Source organism: Pinus tabuliformis, chromosome 3_1 (genome assembly GCF_031772625.1).
Source record: "Pinus tabuliformis cultivar Carrire ecotype Pingquan chromosome 3_1, CPIR1, whole genome shotgun sequence".
In the NCBI taxonomy this organism is placed as follows: Eukaryota; Viridiplantae; Streptophyta; class Pinopsida; order Pinales; family Pinaceae; genus Pinus; species Pinus tabuliformis.
The window spans coordinates 127,693,541-127,712,454 of record NC_142301.1 but is presented as its reverse complement, the minus strand read 5'-3'; the positions used below and the strand labels follow the sequence as shown (position 1 = coordinate 127,712,454).

The window sequence follows — 18,914 nt, the reverse complement described above, 5'->3', positions numbered from 1 at the left end:
GCAGACCAAACAATTTGCAATAAAATAACCTAACCAAATAGTTAGGATTATTCCCAAATCACTTTTACATAGACTCAATCTAGAACAATAGGACTCCCCTAAGATCCCAGTGACAAAATCCATTCCGACTTTGGGATAAGGCTGAAGGAAAACTCTGCTAACCATCTGAGAATGGATCGGTGAGACAAAAAATCTTCCGGAATGTAGATCGTCACCAGAAAAGTAGGTTTACCTAGGTAATTACATATACAACACGAATATGCTGAGATTATTTACATTATACACATGTAGAATGGGTTTACATTATAAGATGATGAAGCTAATGATAATAGTTGGACGACACGAACATGTCAATCAAACACTATCCCATTTGCGAAAAAAGGGGGTGTACTACTATTGGTCATGACACGTAGTGGTCAACATGATCTAATCATCCATTTGTTCCCTCGAAAAACACCCCCTTTGTTTCATGTATAGCCTCAAGAAGTATAGAAAACTCAGTTCGAATCCACTCCCAAATGGATGATTCGCTCTACCTCCCCAGAAAACATTCTTCACCATTCTATTAACAACATGTGCGCCTTAGTCAAGTGAATACTGTATGGCTTGACTTTCTTTACAAAACTGTGGTTGAAAACATCCATATCAATACTTAGTTCTTAAGAAGTGGGGAAACTGTAACGAACAAGGTTTGTATACGCAACAGAGTATGCTTCAAAAGACTTAGAAGATAAAGACATCCTTTGTAGGACAAGTAAGTGTATATTGAATATTATCAAAAAATTGATATGAAATGAGATGATTACAATGAGTGTGAGGGTCTTCTTATATACCCTAGGCAGGTAACTCATAACCAATGGTTATGTCCTTAGGGACATCTCTTTTCGTTAACTAGTTACTAATTAATCATTTATTTATTATTATTATTGTTTTACATTATTTGTATTATTTTATATATATTTTTATTCATAACATTGTCTTCCTCTTCAAAAAGCTTTATCCTCAAAGCTTATTGATGAAGGGCTTGATCTCTTTTCCTGTTTCGATTATTTTCTCATTTCCGAACTTTCATCTTCGTTGATACAAGACGATATGATGCTCTGAGTGATAAACAAAATTGTCAAACTGAGAATGGATCGGGCCAACCTAAGTTAATCTTCTGATCACTGGAAATTTGTAATGAATTGTTGTCATAGGACTGGATTTTGCAAATTTCAATATTCCTTGGAACATAAATCTGTTGTTTCTGTTTTGAATGGTTCGAATATATAGACTGACTTAGTTGTCTGCTCTTATGGTTTGGATCTTGAGAAGGAGTTTTTCTGGTTGGATTTCCCCTTATCATGCATGTGGCAGTTTCCTGGTCCACTTCAAATACTAATGTTGCTGAGTTGGCTACAAAATCATCACTTGGAATTTCCATTGTTTGAACTGCAACATCTGAATATGTTTTAACTTTCGTTGGTTTTTCATCTTCTTGAGTTATGATATTGTCTGGATCGGTATTTGTTCCCTTATCTTCAACTTGCACTTTTACAACTGGAGACTTCAATATTTCTTCTTGAGTAAGTTGTTCTAACTTGTCATTTAGTGACTTTTTGTCACTTTTTAGTTTCTTTATTTGAGTGAGTAGACTTTGATTATGGTTTCTGAGACGTAAAAGTTCCTCATTTTCTAAGTCAACTTTATTTTGGTATTTCAAACTTCTCATCTTTTAAACACTTGATTTGTTCTAATAACCCTTGATTAAGGTTCTTTAAGCATAAACTTCCCTCTTCTTTTCCTGATAGACTTTCGTTGAGTTTCTTTTCAGAAATTTCCTTTTCTTGTTTTAACTGATGTTTTTTATCTTTACATTTTCTTTCTTGTGTAAGTAGTTTTTGATTATGCTCCTTCAAACATGAATTTTCCTTATTTTTGTTGGATATGACTTCTTCAAGCTCCTTATGTTTCTTTGATATTGTTTCTTGATTCTCTTGTAGCATCAGTTTTGAAATATCCTTATAGTTTTCTGATGACGAAAATCTTGACTTTGACTTCAAAAATCTGTTTTTCTAAGTTTAACATCAACATACCCAATTCTTTTAACCAAGGTTGACCAAAAATTGGGTCACTCTTTAGGTTAAACATAGTTACGACGCAAAATTGAGAGATGCAATTATTACTTGTAAATCATTAATTTCATACTCTTTTTGGCTAAAAATATTTGTTCTTTCTCCTATGTTTGTGATCTGGATTTAAACAGGAACGCAACAAATTATAGAGATAACCATAAATACAAAGATGTAACAGAAATAATATTTCATTTCATTAATGTAAAATACTGAAATATGCTTACAAACAAAAATGATAATAAACCAGCTAGGGCGATGGTAGCTTATCTCTGAGAAGAGATGTGGCGGCTACATGCCTCTGAAATATGTTACAATGAGGCTCGAAGGCCTATTTATTGTTGAAAAACAATGGAAAACCCTAAACATCTCAAAACCTAACCCTAGAGGATGAAACGCCAAATTGTGGGGCCCCGTTTTGGGTAAGTTGGTATATCAACTTCTCAGGGTCATAACTTTGGCACCCGATTTTCGCGTGATGCGTACAATAGCTCGTTAGAAAGATCTATTGGAGCCCTACAACTTTGGGAAAAGCAAAATTGGCCCATGAACCCATGTTGCTCCCAAATTTCCCAAAAAATGTCGTTTAGGGCCTCAAAATGGCTTCGGAAATTCAGGACCTGAAAAAACTGCTAAAAATAGTAAATTGTGCTAGAATTAAGGAAACTGAAAGAGACAAGTGTGGGGGTCCAAGTGGGATAGGTGGGTGGCCACCAACATCCACTTGGATCATTCCTCCCCATTTAGGAAGCAATGGTTCCCATTGCGTTGAGTTCCTCCATCTGCTGAACTTGGTCCCTAGTGAGCTGTTCTGCAATCTCTGATGTGTCCAGTAATAGTGGGAAGCATGGTCGACGACGGTCCACGTTGAACACTTGGTGCAATCGAAGGAATGGGGGAATGTTGTGCTTCAAAGCATTATTTCTCGCAGCCTTGGTAATGGTGTAAGGACCATGTCGTCGTGGTCGGAGCTTCTGATGGGATCTTGTAAGGCGTTCTTTCTATAGATGCAACCAGACTTTGTTTCCCACTTGAAGCTTGTGTGATACCCCTGTGGGTGAGGAGAAGTTTTTTCTGTGTTCTTTCATGACCATATCCCTCTGCTGCTGCTGCTGCGTGGAGGAACCCTTCGCGGGGGTCATGGATGTGGTGACGATCTTCCCCTAACTTTGGGAGTGAACCAGATAGAAAATGAATTTCCTAGTCTGGGAGATGAGATTGCTGCCTTTCTTGGCAGTGATCAAAGAGGTGGCGGTAGGTGGGGCTACCTCCGGTATCCTGTATAATGAATTATTCAAAGAAATAATGACAGCGCGAGGCCTTGACTCATACACAGCATGTCACCTCCACAAGTATGGCTGGCCTAATAATACATCACAAACATCCAGAGGTGTAACATCACACAATACGTCGTCTGTGAAGGGCTTGATGCTGTAGAGAAGGCGGCATTGTTGGCAGACTCGGAGATCTCGTCCTTCATGAAACCACCCAATACTGTAGGGCCGCGGGTGTGGTGTAGTCGATAGGCCCAACCGCTTCACGACCTTTGCTGAAATGAGGTTCTTCTGGCTCCCACTGTCAACAATGAATTGCAGCGGCGAACCCTTCACCCACATTTGTGAGTGGAAAAGACACTCCCCTTCCTCTAGCTTTTCAGGCTCATTCTTTTGAATCTTGGCGGTGGCAAAAGTGGTGCTAGGCTCTGTATCAATGATCTACTTCCCTTTGTCATTCCCCTTGTCGGGTTCTGACTTAGGGTCGGAACATGCATCTGATTCGGAAGCCTTCAACTCGGCCACGAGCAATTGCTTGGTCCGACACTCGTGTTATGAGTGGGGCTCTTATGGAACTCACACCACTTTTCTGTGTCCTTCCTTGACTTCGTGATGTTGTTCTTTTCATGCGGCTTTGATGGGTTCAATGTTGCACGAAGCGCCCCCCCCCGGTTCCAAGCCCCGAAGCGCCTAGGAAGCTTGGCCGGAAGCGCGCTTCCGAATTTTTTGCCGCTTCTTGGAAATTCGGAAGCATGGTACGGAAGCGCTGCTTCCAGGCCTCCGAAGCGTGCTTTGTACGGCGCTTTGGGCCTCGGAAGCGTGGCGCTTTGGAGGAGGAAGTGTACGCTTCCCGTACGCTTCTGTACACTTTCGGAAGAGGTCGCGCGCAAGGCAAAAAATCATTTTTTTTTTTTTTTTAATTTATGTTAACTTAGCATAAAGGGGGTGGGTTACGGTGAGGTTAGAGTGAGGTTAAGGTGAGGAATGAAGAGAATAAAGCCCCCATTCATTCCTCATTTTCTCACTTTGAGTTTATGAGAGTTGGAGAAGAGAAGAGAGGAAAGGAGAGGAGAAGAGAGGAGAGCTTGGAGGAGTGAAGGAGGAGGAGCTAGGAGAAGGAGGAGGAGCTTGGAGGACTTCATCTACAAGAGCTAAAGAGGTAAGTTCAAACCCCAAACTCCCTTATTTTTTTGACAATTTTTTTGTATTTTTCTCCTCCCTCTCCTACTCTTTCCCATTGTTTTTACTTGCTCCTTTACTTACAGGTTGTTCACCACCTATATCCATATTCCAAGATGGTGTTCTTTTGGCTTCTATGTATCATTCCACTCTTGGTTTTAATGATGGCAAAGGGGAATAGGAATAGAAGGGAAGAAACACAAGATGACAGTGGTCCCAATATGAGTGACCCAATGTATGATGAGGAGGAAGGGTTTGAAGAGGAAGGGGATGAACCTGAAGGGGACACTGAAACACAAGATGGGAAAGCTACATCAACACCCTTGTGGAACTATGTGACCAAACTTGATGGGGTAAAGGGTGGTGGATCTTACAAATTTGTGTGCCCTCATGGTTGTCATGGAGGAAAACTATATTGTGGTTCATATACCCATCTGAGGAGGCATCTTTGTGGGGTGCTGGACAATGATGAAAAAAAGGGTCCTGTGGGGGTACAAATTTGCTCAAACATTTCAACTGAAGAAAGAAGAAAATACATCCAAATAGAGATGGCTGCACAACAAAAAAACAAGAAACAAGAAACTCATTCTGAATCAAGTGCAACCTCTAAATTTGGTAGCTGCTCATCTCCTCATGGTACTTCTGCAAGCTCTGGAGGTAGAAGAACAATAGGGGATTTCCTTAATGTTGCTGGGAGGGATGATGTGGATGGAAAGATAGTCCGTTTTCTTTGTGCTTGCGGCGTACCATTCAATGTGCTTCGCTCTCCCTATTGGCATGAAATGGTAAAGGCCATCAATGAAGCCCCAAAAGGATACAAGGCCCCCAACTATGAGAAAGCTAGAACAGTGTTATTAGAAAGAGAAAAAGCTAAGGTTCAAAGAGCTTTGACACGTTTTACAAATGAGTGGGTAGATTCTGGGGTATCCGTTGTATCAGATGGGTGGACAAATATTAGAAACCAACGTTTGATGAATGTTCTTAGTGTTTCTTCTAGTGGTGCAGTATTTATTGCATGTCATGATTCATCCTCCATCAGTGCATTTGCACAAAACATTGCAGATCTCCTATTGCAATCAATCAAAGATGTTGGTCCGAATAATGTGGTTCAAGTGATCACAGATAATGCAGCAAATTGTAAGGCAGCAAGAAAAATTATTGAGCGTACTCATCCACACATCTTTTGGTCTGGGTGCTTAGTTCACACATTGAACCTTTTGATGCATGATATTGTGAAGCACAAAGAATGTGGGTGGATTACTGAGCTTTACAGGAGAGGGAAGCAACTCATTAAATTCATCACAAGGCATACAAGGGTAAACTACTTCTATGGCACTTACTCCAAGTTGCAGCTGCTTAAAATTGCAAAGACAAGATTTGCTAGTTATTACCTCACCTTTAGGCGGCTAGTGAAGGTGAGACAAGCTTTAACTAATCTGGTGTGTGCTGAATCAGGGGATGAAATTAACACTGACATAGATGGTGCTAATGCAGTCAAGGACACTGTTCTTGACAGTTACTTTTGGGCACAGGTTAAATATGTTTTTCAATTCACCAAACCAATTTATTACATGATCAAGTTTGCAGATTCAGATCGACCAGTAATTGGGGAGGTGTATGAGCAAATGGATAGCATGTTGGGGCAGATTAAAGACATTGTTGAGCCTAGAGATACCACCTTGTACAATTATATTCGTGTAGAGGTGGAAAACCGATGGGAAATGCTAAATGTTCCATTGCATGCATTAGCATATGTTTTGACACCTAAATACTATCATCCATCATGGCTTTCAACACCAGCACCTGGGGGGGGGGAAGCAGGAGAAAACCACACCAAGATCAAGAGGCTCACAGAAAATATATGGCTGCATTGAGTAAATTAATCCCTGATGAGGAGGCTGCATCGGTACAGAGACAGGTGAGCAACTATACGCTTAACACTGGTCCATTTGGGAGCAAGCATGCAATTAAAGATCGAGAGACTTTTTCTTCTCTTGAGTGGTGGAACGTGCATGGAGGGGTACTCCACTTCTACAGGCTTTGGCATTGCGGGTGCTATCACAGGTGGTAAACACTTCTTCTACAGAGAGGTGTTGGAGCTCTTATTCTTTCATCCACAGTGTTAAAAGGAACAGGTTGAGTTTAGACTGGGCAGAGAGCTTGGTTTATGTTCATTACAACTTGCGATTGTTGTCCCATTACTGTGAAGATGCAAAGTCTAATAAAGACCTGTTGATTTGGGACAAGAATCCAGAGGAGCCCAATTTGGAGGATGGAGTGTTGCGATTAGAGCAATTAGAGGATTCTCTTATCCAGGTATGTTCATTGTGGTATGAATTTTCCAATTTTTCCTTATAAAGCATTTCTCTAATTCATGTTTTTAATTTTTTTGTTAACTAGTGTTTTTTTTTGCATGAATTTTTTGAGCGATTCTAGGATGATGATGATTGTGTTGATATGCCATCCCCACCCCCAACTATGAGAAAGCTAGAACAGTGTTATTAGAAAGAGAAAACGCTAAGGTTCAAAGAGCTTTGACACGTTTTACAAATGAGTGGGTAGATTCTGGGGTATCCATTGTATCAAATGGGTGGACAAATATTAGAAACCAACGTTTGATGAATGTTCTTAGTGTTTCTTCTAGTGGTGCAGTATTTATTACATGTCATGATTCATCCTCCATCAGTGCATTTGCACAAAACATTGCAGATCTCCTATTGCAATCAATCAAAGATGTTGGTCCGAATAATGTGGTTCAAGTGATCACAAATAATGCAGCAAATTGTAAGGCAACAGAAAAAATTATTGAGCGTACTCATCCACACATCTTTTGGTCTGGGTGCTTAGTTCACACATTGAACCTTTTGATGCATGATATTGTGAAGCACAAAGAATGTGGGTGGATTACTGAGCTTTACAGGAAAGGGAAGCAACTCATTAAATTCATCACAAGGCATACAAGGGTAAACTACTTCTATGGCATTTACTCCAAGTTGCAGTTGCTTAAAATTGCAAAGACAAGATTTGCTAGTTATTACCTCACCTTTAGGCGGCTAGTGAAGGTGAGACAAGCTTTAACTAATCTGGTGTGTGCTGAATCAGGGGATGAAATTAACACTGACATAGATGGTGCTAATGCAGTCAAGGACACTGTTCTTGACAGTTACTTTTGGGCACAGGTTAAATATGTTTTTCAATTCACCAAACCAATTTATTACATGATCAAGTTTGCAGATTCAGATCGACCAGTAATTGGGGAGGTGTATGAGCAAATGGATAGCATGTTGAGGCAGATTAAAGACATTGTTGAGCCTAGAGATACCACCTTGTACAATTATATTCGTGTAGAGGTGGAAAACCGATGGGAAATGCTAAATGTTCCATTGCATGCATTAGCATATGTTTTGACACCTAAATACTATCATCCATCATGGCTTTCAACACCAGCACTTGGGGGGGGGGAAGCAGGAGAAAACCACACCAAGATCAAGAGGTTCACAGAAAATATATGGCTGCATTGAGTAAATTAATCCCTGATGAGGAGGAGGTTGCATCGGTACGGAGACAGGTGAGCAAATATACGCTTAACACTGGTCCATTTGGGAGCAAGCATGCAATTAAAGATCGAGAGACTTTTTCTTCTCTTGAGTGGTGGAACATGCATGGAGGGGTACTCCACTTCTACAGGCTTTGGCATTGCGGGTGCTATCACAGGTGGTAAGCACTTCTTCTACAGAGAGGTGTTGGAGCTCTTATTCTTTCATCCACAGTGTTAAAAGGAACAGGTTGAGTTTAGACCGGGCAGAGAGCTTGGTTTATGTTCATTACAACTTGCGATTGTTGTCCCATTACTGTGAAGATGCAAAGTCTAATAAAGACCTGTTGATTTGGGACAAGAATCCAGAGGAGCCCAATTTGGAGGATGGAGTGTTGCAATTAGAGCAATTAGAGGATGCTCTTATCCAGGTATGTTCATTGTGGTATGAATTTTCCAATTTTTCCTTATAAAGCATTTCTCTAATTCATGTTTTTAATTTTTTTGTTAACTAGTGTTTTTTTTTGCATGAATTTTTTGAGCGATTCTAGGATGATGATGATTGTGTTGATATGCCATCCCCACCCCCATCTGGTCCCTTGGTTCCTAGGTTCCATGTTTCAACACCAACAACAGGGGGTTCTTCTTCATCATTTTCAGTGCCACAACTTCCACAGGCACCATCTTCTTCATTGCCACCACGTGGAGGCCTGCCGCCACGTTCTCTTCGTGGTGAAAGGAGGAGAGATTAGTAGATATATTCACAATCTACTACTTTTTGTCATAGATTATTCATTAGACTTGTAGGCTTGTGAATTTGAATTTTGAACCTTTTTTGTCTTGCCGGTGACCAAGTGACATATTTTCTAAACATTATTATTTGAATTTTGGACATGACAAATGTTGACAGTGGCTCACTTGCTAGATAAATCATAATATTCTCTATGTTTTATGTTTTATAATATGCTTAAATGTTTTATAATATGCTTAAAAATTTGATGTATGTTTGTAATGGCTAGAATATAGATGATTGTTGTACATACTAGTAACTACAATGGAATCATGGATGCCATATCTATCTTGATTTATGCAAAAATATGCATGTTTTCATGTCTTCTACAATTAATTTGGTATTTGGGATGTTTGTTTTGAGTATAAATGCAAATATATATATATATATATAGCAGACGCTTCCGCGGACGCTTCGCTTCTTAGATTTTTGGAAAATGACACTTCTACGTCCCCGCTTCCAAAAAACGTCCCCGCTTCGTGCAACATTGGATGGGTTGTCTTGGGTCATCCCTCCTTGGCTTTGTCCTTTGGTCTTCGGATTTGCAGATCTAAAGTCTCGCTTCTTTTGTTTAAACTTCTGCTTGATCTTGACAGCGTATCAGTATGTTGTGCTGAGCGAGGAGATGTTTAGGAACTCCATCTCTTCCTGGATGTATCTGTGTAGGCAGCCGTGGTACTTGAGTACCAAATGCTGCTCAAAGTCCTTGATACCCAACTGTGTGCGAAGGGTATGAAAAATGTTTGTGAACTCCGACACATCTTGGTCCCTTACCTGTCGCAGCGTGGTCCACTTTATGTATTTGTCCTCATAGCTTTTGACAGGGTATTATTGCTCCTTGATGGCATCCCAGAATGAATTCCAAGTGGATGCAACTGAAAATAGTGAGCCCCTACTTTCATCCTTCTGCTCGCAGTAGGTTTTCCACCAATCCTTGACGTGGGGGGCTGCTTTGAGAAGAGCGAAAACAATCTTTTCCCGACTCGAAAATTCATGAACAAAAAAATACCCTTCTAGCAGATTTAACTATTTATCTACAGCATCTGCGTCTATATGACCCTCGAAGATGGGGATTTCAAAATTAACTTGTACCTTAAAGGGTGTGGCGTTTCCAGAGTAGTTGTTGGAAGCTGATGCGTCGCCTCTGGGTAGCCACTGAAGGATCTGGGTAAAATTGTCCATCATCGCGTTCCTTTGTCGCTCGAGGGCCTCTTCGAGCAAGATTTTGATAGGATCTCCTGCCCCCTTGTCTTTCTTTTCATCCGCCATGGGAGGTCGTCGGGATTTGAGAGGCTGGTCTTGCAAAGGTTCGACTAGTTCAAACCCTAACTCCTTATATCCTGACCTCGTTGGGGACATGCAAAGAGAAACAGAGAAAAAGCAGATCGCTCTAATACCATTGATCTGGATTTAAACAAGAATGCAACAAATTACAGAGATAACCATAAATACAGAGATGTAGCGGAAATAATATTTCATTTCATTAATGTAAAATACTGAAATATGCTTACAAACAGAAATGAAAATAAACCAGCTAGGGCGATGGTAGCTTATCTCTGAGAAGAGATGTGGTGGCTACATGCCTCTGAACTATGTTACAATGAGGCTCGAAGTCCTATTTATTGTTGAGAAACAATGGAAAACCCTAAACATCCCAAAACCTAACCCTAGAGGATGGAACGCCAAATTGTGGGCCCCGTTTTGTGTAAGTTGGTACATCAACTTCCCGGGGTCGTAACTTTGGCACCCGATCTTCGTTTGATGCGTACAATAGCTCGTTAGAAAGATCTATTTGAGCCCTACAACTTTGGGAAGAGCAACATCGGTCCATGGACCCATGTTGGACCGATGTTGCTCCCAGATTTCCCAAAAAACGTTGTTTAGGGCCTCAAAATGGCTCTAGAGGTTCAGGACCCAAAAAAACTGCTAAAAATAGTAAATTGTGCTAGAATTATGGAAACTGAAAAACTAAAGGAGACAGTTGTGGGGGTCCATGTGGGATGGGTGGCTGGCCACCAACATCCACTTGGATCAGCTTGACTCGGGAAGTAATAGTTGATTCGCCAAGTTAACATTGATATAATTTTCCTCATCATGTGCTGATAGTAATATTAGTCTCATTTTCTTGGGTATATCCTTTTAATGTACTTAACCTACAATCTACAATTGGAAGACTTTTATAGGAGAATTTTCCTTCCCTCGTCATTTCCAATTTTCTTGTATTTAGTGATCGTTTTCAAAATTTTGAAAAAATACTCTTTCCTTTAATACTTCTTCGTTTATGTGGATTATTAAGACTTAAATAACTTGTAATTTGGAACTTGGGGACTAATCAACTTGGATTTTTTTTTTAAGTATCCCTTTTCGCCTTTTCAAACATTAATAATGAATCTTTAATAACCTTTTCTTCCTTAAAAAGAATTTCAATTAATTTTGGCCTTCAATTTTAATAATGGTTCTCCTTTAAGATTTAGTCACTGCTTCAAACCTTAATAATGGATCCTTTAAATAATGGTTCTCCTTTAAAATTTAGTTACTACTTCAAACCTTAATAATGGATCCTTTAAATAATGGTTCTCCTTTAAAATTTAGTTACTACTTCAAACCTTAATAATGGATCCTTTACGAATTCTCTTTTTATGTTTTTGACTTTGAATTTTCCTTAGTTCCTTCTTGCTTCAATTTTTTTTTTTTTTTTTCAAAATAAATATTCTTTTGTAAAACTTTAAGGTTGTTTAACCTTGAACTAATTTTTTTTTTAAGTAAAATTATATATATAGTTAAATATATAAATAATTATATAATTATGAAATTATATAATGAATTAATATAATTATATAATCAAATATATAATAAGGTAATATATACTAAATTATATAATTCTTTAATTTCCAAATGACCCACGGGAACAAAATGTTGACTGTTTTATAGTCCGACGATCGTGACTGTTCGCGCGGGACAGGACAGTGGATTTAACTGATTGAAAAAAGAAAGGGCAGATTGTATTAGTCAACAGTGGTCTGCCGATCGAGATAGACTGCGGAAGGATGTAGGGATAGTGGTCGCGGGACAGTGGATGTGGTTGGACAAAGGGTATTGGAATGGCAGCCGAAGACAATGGACCAACTACAGAGAGGGTTGTTGGGGGTTGCGTGGGTTTACGGAACAGAGGTTGACAGAACAACTGATGGATTTTACTCAGGTAGCAGAATGTTTGACAGTAAGAGTATTCAGAAAACGACAATGAATGGGCTTCGACTATGGCGTTGGTAAGTGAGAGGATGGGCTACGGTGGCAATGGTGGTGGTCCATTGGTGAAGACGGTAGGGTAAGGTTTTGTGTTATATATATATATATATATATTTTACAATGTTTGATTTTATTATTATCATTATTACTTTTTTTTAGAATAGCACCTTTTTCTTTTTAATAAATGTATGTTTTTAATATCCTTTGTTTTTTTTTATATGATTATTTTATTTCTCCATTTCCACTATATAATTTTTTTTAATGGCCAAGGGCCAATTGTCAAAAATGGAGAAACTCCAACTTGTGTAGCGAAACACTTCGGTTTGTGATGACAACAAGGTTGATGAAAGATTGTTGGCTAAAGGCCGGTGATCGGAGAACGTGGCTCTGACACCAACGTAATGAACAAGGTTTGTATACGCAACATAGTATACTTCAAAAAACTTTAAAGATAAAGACATCCATTGTAGAACAAGTGTATATTGAATATTATAAAATAATTGATATGAGATGAGATCATTACAATGAGGGCGAGGGTCTGCTTATATACCCTAGGTAGGTACCTCTTCACCAACGGTTATGTCCTTAGGGACATACTTTTTCATTAACTAGTTACTAATTAATCATTTATTTATTATTATTATTATTGTTTTATATTATTTGTATTATTTTATATATATTTTAATTCATAACATAAACATTGCCAATTAATTGGAAAAAACAAAAAAAATTGACGATTTTTCCCTACCATGAAAATTTTGATCATTTTTCAAATAAAAATTGCCTACACTTGAAAAATATGATTTAATATGATTTTTTCTTAAATTTAAATTTAAAAAAATGTTTTTTTTTTCATTTCTTATTGCTTGCCAATTTTTTTTGATTTTCCAAGTTGACAACCCTACCAATTTTTTCTTGATTTCAATTTTTTCAACACTGATCTTAAGAGCAATTGTAGTGTTCTATTTCCATTGATTGGCATCTGTTGTTGTTTAATTGTTTAATTTTGAACTAGGCTGAGCCTAGGCCAGGCCTAGCTCCAATGTTGGATGGAAGAATGATTTGCCCACAAATGGGATGCTATCACTAGGATTGTGCGAAGCTCGATTGACCTTGGACTCCCTTTCGGATAGTTTAATTCCCCCAAAGTGGTTCCCATCCTCAACTCCTCCCCATGAGATTTGAACTTACAACATGGTGGGGACTAAACCCCACACAAACCGATCGGTCTACGCCTCATGGGCTGACTAGCATCTATTTACCTATCTATTCTTGGTGGCTTACAACCCTGATCTTCTATTCATTCTATGTGATATTTACAAATTTGGTCTAACTCTATCATAAAACTTCTTGGTATCATAAAATGTCAAAGATTGTCCTAGCTCCCAACTCCAATTCTAATCCTTCTAAATGTGACTAGAAGCAACTTGGATAAAATTATTATTATGGGATTTTTTGCATTTATGTTGCATGAGTTTCCAGAACATGGACACCAATGTTTGAAATGGCTAGATGTTTTGCCTAAATTTGCAAGAAACATCAAATTGGGAGCAACAATATTATATATTAAGAAAATATAAAATATTTTAGTTTATAATGTATCCAGATAGTGATACATTTTAAATTTTATTTCAAACAAATTGAAGGCCAATCTAAGGCAGATCTAGTCTTACTATGTGCTAGAATTGCTATATAGTATTTATACTACAATATATTAGATTTTACTATGTTATTATATCAAATTCTCTTTTTGTTATTAAAATGTACGAATTTCAAACTATATTAAAATCTGCAAAATCAAAACCTTATGTTTTTTGAACAACAAATCAGAACCTTATATTTCTTGAACAACTATACTATAGAAATTACTAATTTAATTTGTCCTTACAGTTTTATGAATATATTTAACAGAATACTGAAACTTTTAATAACCATACATATTCAACTAGAAAAGGAGAAACAACATAATACTGAAACTTTAATAACCATAAATATTCAACAAGAAAACAAAAAATAAAATACATATATAAATTTTAACATCTTTGTAAGTTTGAACCATTGCTCGGGTTCTGATTGGAAAAAAGTTAAGTAGTACTACTCATAATATGAAAATACAATAAAAAACAAAGATATCGTTGCAAATGCTTGCTATTTACAAGGCATTAATTTATGAGACTTTCATGTCTAGTCCAGATTCGGAGAAAAGCATACATGCATTGAAAGTTATTCATATCCACAATAAAAAAGAATATGGTTGCAAATGCTTGCCATTTACAAGGCATTAATTTATGAGATTTTCATGTTTAGTCCAGATTTGAAGGGAAGCATACATGCATTAAAAGTTATTCATATTCACTAATAATTTTTAAAATAAGAATTATGTGTAGTTTAGTTTTTGTTTTGGAGTGTTATTTTGAATAAATATAATAAAAATAATTATAATAAATTAAGTATTGAATAAAAATATACACATTTTAATTTAATAACACTGGAAATTGTTATTTATTATATCAAAAATAAAATTTTAATTTAACTCTCTATATTGGAAACTCATTCCCAAGTTACCATTTCTTTGGCATTAAAGATCCCAAAAAATCCCCAAAAATCCCCAAGTTCTTAGAACCATTCCGAACCAACTGGGGACATTTAGTTCCTATTCCCATATTCCCAAAAATGTTAGAATGGTGAAAATGAGTTTCAAAGATGCTAGAAGCAGTTCCCATGCAACTATGTTTTTCTTGCTACCAAAAAGCATGATTATCTAGCTGTGACTTGGTTTGAAGATCTCATACTCAAACTCAAGATCAACATGAGTTATTCTTCTACACCTATAATTTAACAGCTGTCAAAATAGAACTTCGGGATTCATTTTCCTATGTTTAAAAGTTCAGTCTCCCAATCAGTTTATCGAGTCTTTGAAGAATCTTTACTTTGAGATTGACAATGACATGCGTGTGGGCATTGGAAGCTGGCATGGAGACACTTTTCCAATATTTATAAAGTCCAATTTTCCATCTAGTTTACCAGTGCACAGGGTTAGTTCTTCATCTTTTCCTACAAGATTAAGAGTCTTCATAGCATTTTGTACTGTTTGTGGCACACTGCTTGTTCATGTTTTCCGAATGATTGCATTAGTCATTTTCACCACTATGCTTAGCCACCATTGACATATTTTTTCGGTTACTAAGTATGGATAAAGGATGTCGCTCCAAAACTTACTTTTCATGTGTCAATTTCCTTGTAATAATCTGGGTCTATATCCATAATTTTGAATTTTACTCTCTTTCTCGAGAGAGATTATTATCATTGCTTGTAGTATATAGTTAGCCTATTCTCCAAGTACTTTTCAAACTTATGCGTACTGGTGCAATAAAATTTACTCTTCTTGCGTATTCCTTCATCACAGGTCTGCAGTTTCAGTTGTGACCAAAACAAAGTGTAATACCTTACCTTGAGTTCCCCGAGTCAATACACAATTCCCTCGTGACCACAAGTCTTGAGATGAGGTGCTTAACATCTCCACTTGTTTTTAACTGATATCGCATATGCACAATAGTGAATCCCCTTCATTAAATCCACGCAGAGTATTCCTTTCTCAGGCTTGTTCCTTCAATCAAAACCTTTTACACTGGCGTTCAAGTCATCTTTGACTTCCCTTTAAAACACCACCGTTCGATCTCCTCCATTTAAACCCCTCTTATAACACTCCTTTGTTATTACGTACTTCTCATACATAAGGAGCGTTTTGCAGACAGCATTATCATAACCATGATTCCAAGTTTGGATTCAATGGGCAGAAGGTCAACAAAAATGGTTTCCACAGCAATTGTAAATAACAGAGATGCCGAACTACCACGATTTGGTCAAAATTTAACCTAATCTTCTTCAGTGATCGAGCTGGGCGTTTTCACCTGGGAAATCCCTTGCTTTCAATGGTTAGGTTCCAGATTTCACAAAGAAAACTAAATAACTGCTCAAAAGTGAACTTTCTTCCTCAGGGACTCATTCCATAGGTTTCAGTTTGATTTTATAAAGAAATTCGGATCCCAAAGAGATTCGAATCTGTTGACATCATGTGGAACTTAGATTGCATGAATAAATCACTTACCTTAAGTACAGCGTCAACTATGACTACACCCCCTTTGTAGCTTAATGCAGACTTCAATTCAAGAATTGAAAATAATGAGATCCCCAAACCCTCACGAATTTATCAACCTTGTCAATGCATTTTCCCACAGCAATTTAACTCAAGACTTAACCACGCCTTGTTACATAATTGGGTTGTTGGGTATTTCCTCCATTAACCAGCACTCAGGGTTCGATTCAATACTTGGATCTGTTGTATTGATCCACACAAGACTGATTATTGCTTCCTGCACATTCTGGATGACCATAAATTGCTCACGCAGAGTATCACACAATTTCTGCACAGAAATTTCGTTTGCTTTCTAGGCAAACTTCCAAACAACGATTCCACAAAAGAAAACCCCAGAATATTTAGTAACAAATGATTTCATCAATATTGCTCAACGCAGAGCAATCCTCTCACAAACAAGTCCACAATTCAATGCACTCAACAGGATTCAATCCAATATCACATCTATTCAATCTATTAAGTGGGTTTCCAAACATTCTACTGGAATCATATATTCCTGTAGTCATTTACCACCAGAAATATCCAGCCATAACAATTCAGACATTTAGCACCATTCATCATCTATATAGGAACAGAGATATTTACTTCGCATTGACAGAGATATTCACAGTTCCAACTTCCAAAGCACATAAAACTGTATTTCATTAACCAGTTTCAAATATATACAGTACTTGGCCTGATTTCCAACATGGGCACGCAGCCCTGGCCTTTCTCTCCACATTCCACACTCACCTTCCCTGCCTTTCCTCTCTTGTAGTCTTACAGTGCTTAAGGAAAATGATTCTGAACTAATTATGGTTCAGATCCACTAATTACTCTAACAATCCCTAGGATCTTTCAGATCCACAAAATCCTGTTAAGATCTCTAACATGCTCCTAGAATCTCTCTAACCTAAGTCACCGGATTCGTCCTAAACCCCCTGCGAATCCCGAATCCGGCGAATCCGACACGATTCAGTCCGGATTCGTGTCCAAATCACAAGACACGTTGTGTCCGAAGGCGTGTCGCAATTTTCAAAAGCGTGTCACGATTTTAGGACACGTGTCTGGTTTCCAGGACTTGCTAAGTTCAGCGCGGGAATGAAAAGGGTGTGTTTGCTCATTAAAATTGTCATTTGGCAAGTGATTTGTGCTGTTGGAGCAAGGAGTAAAGCATTTTGGTAGCTTCATGATCAAGTCTAGGCCTTAGTATTGATATGCTATTCATGGTAATGTTTAATAAAGTAAAAGTGACATTCTCCTTAATCTTCATTTTCATCCTTTTACTTAAATTTTTAACATTACCATGAAATGACTCAGGATGTTTGAGAGTGGTTCCGGCCTCATTGGATTTCATATGGAGAAAGTAGAATTTTAGATTTCATTCAAAATCCAGCAGACTTATCAGTTTTTCAGGATTTTAGGATTGAGGGATTACAATGTTTCCATTGAATTTTGTCATGTATTAGGGTATGGAACTGGTATTTAATCAAGAGCACCAAACCAAGAGCTTTTGAATGTCGCTCCCGCTCCCCGCTTTCGCTCCCGCTCCCAAGTAACACTGTTCCTGATGATATGGGTATGGACACCACTGTTGAGTTGGCATTGGCCAACATGGATCTCAATGATCCAGTGCTAGAGCCTGTTAGATTTGATGACTTAGAGGGGTCAACCTCCATACCAGCAGATGCAGAGGCGACTATGGATACAACAGAGTAGGAGGATTAGAGGAGAGCAGTGGGGAGTCGGGGACCATGATGATGGGGACAGTGATGCTGATTCTGATGCTGATTGATGCCTTGAGGCTTGTATACCTGTAGTTGTTTTATATTTTCTATTTCTATCTGCCATTGGCATTGCACCAACACTACCTATGTAACACATTTTGATTTGATGACTTAATGAGAAAACTACAGCTGTCAGTGTGTTTATCTTACTATCTTGTAGTTGTAAGTTGTCTTTCAGTTATGAATCATGATTTAAATTTTTAATAGATTTATCATTTATGTGACCAGTACCACTGACATTTATTTGAATTTTGTATGTACTATGCATGCTAATAGCTATAGATGAAGATCTATGTTTGAAATCAATAAATTTGTATCATTAATTAAAATTTGTGTAAGAAATATGATAATATCTAATTTTTAATATATATGTATATTTTTTAAATATATATATATATATATATATATATTTAATAAAATAATATATAACGTGTCCTAACGTGTCCTGTTCCGGGGGATCAGCGTGTCCGAATCCGACACCACGAATCTCGAATCCTACGTGTCCCGAATCCCCGTGTCAGGGGACTTAGTCTCTAACTCACTCCAGTCTTGAGATCTGTTTAGAGCGATCTGATTACAATGTATTTCAATCAAATAATACAAACTTTCTAGAATTCCAATAAAACATAGGAATTTCAATCATTTAAATAATTAGGGAACCCACTCCCTTGGTAAATGTCAAGACCCCCTAGGCCTAATCAACGAGTTTGAACTTGAGAGCTTATGCTCCTACATCATCTACATTTCTTGCATCAGAGGTTACAATGAAGGCCTAGGAAGTTTCTTTGAAAAGTCCTTTTGATTGATGATCCAATAGGGCCATGAGTTCCTGCCCTCTTGGTTCCTTCATAAGA

The 18,914-nt window shown here is 37.7% G+C and overlaps 1 protein-coding gene across 8 annotated transcripts in view; it reads left to right on the top strand.

The window, feature by feature from the left end:
• Positions 1–18,914, top strand: part of LOC149186094 (uncharacterized) — a 207,288-nt gene that overhangs the window by 117,190 nt on the left and 71,184 nt on the right. The gene's annotated exons all lie outside the window — the stretch shown is intronic.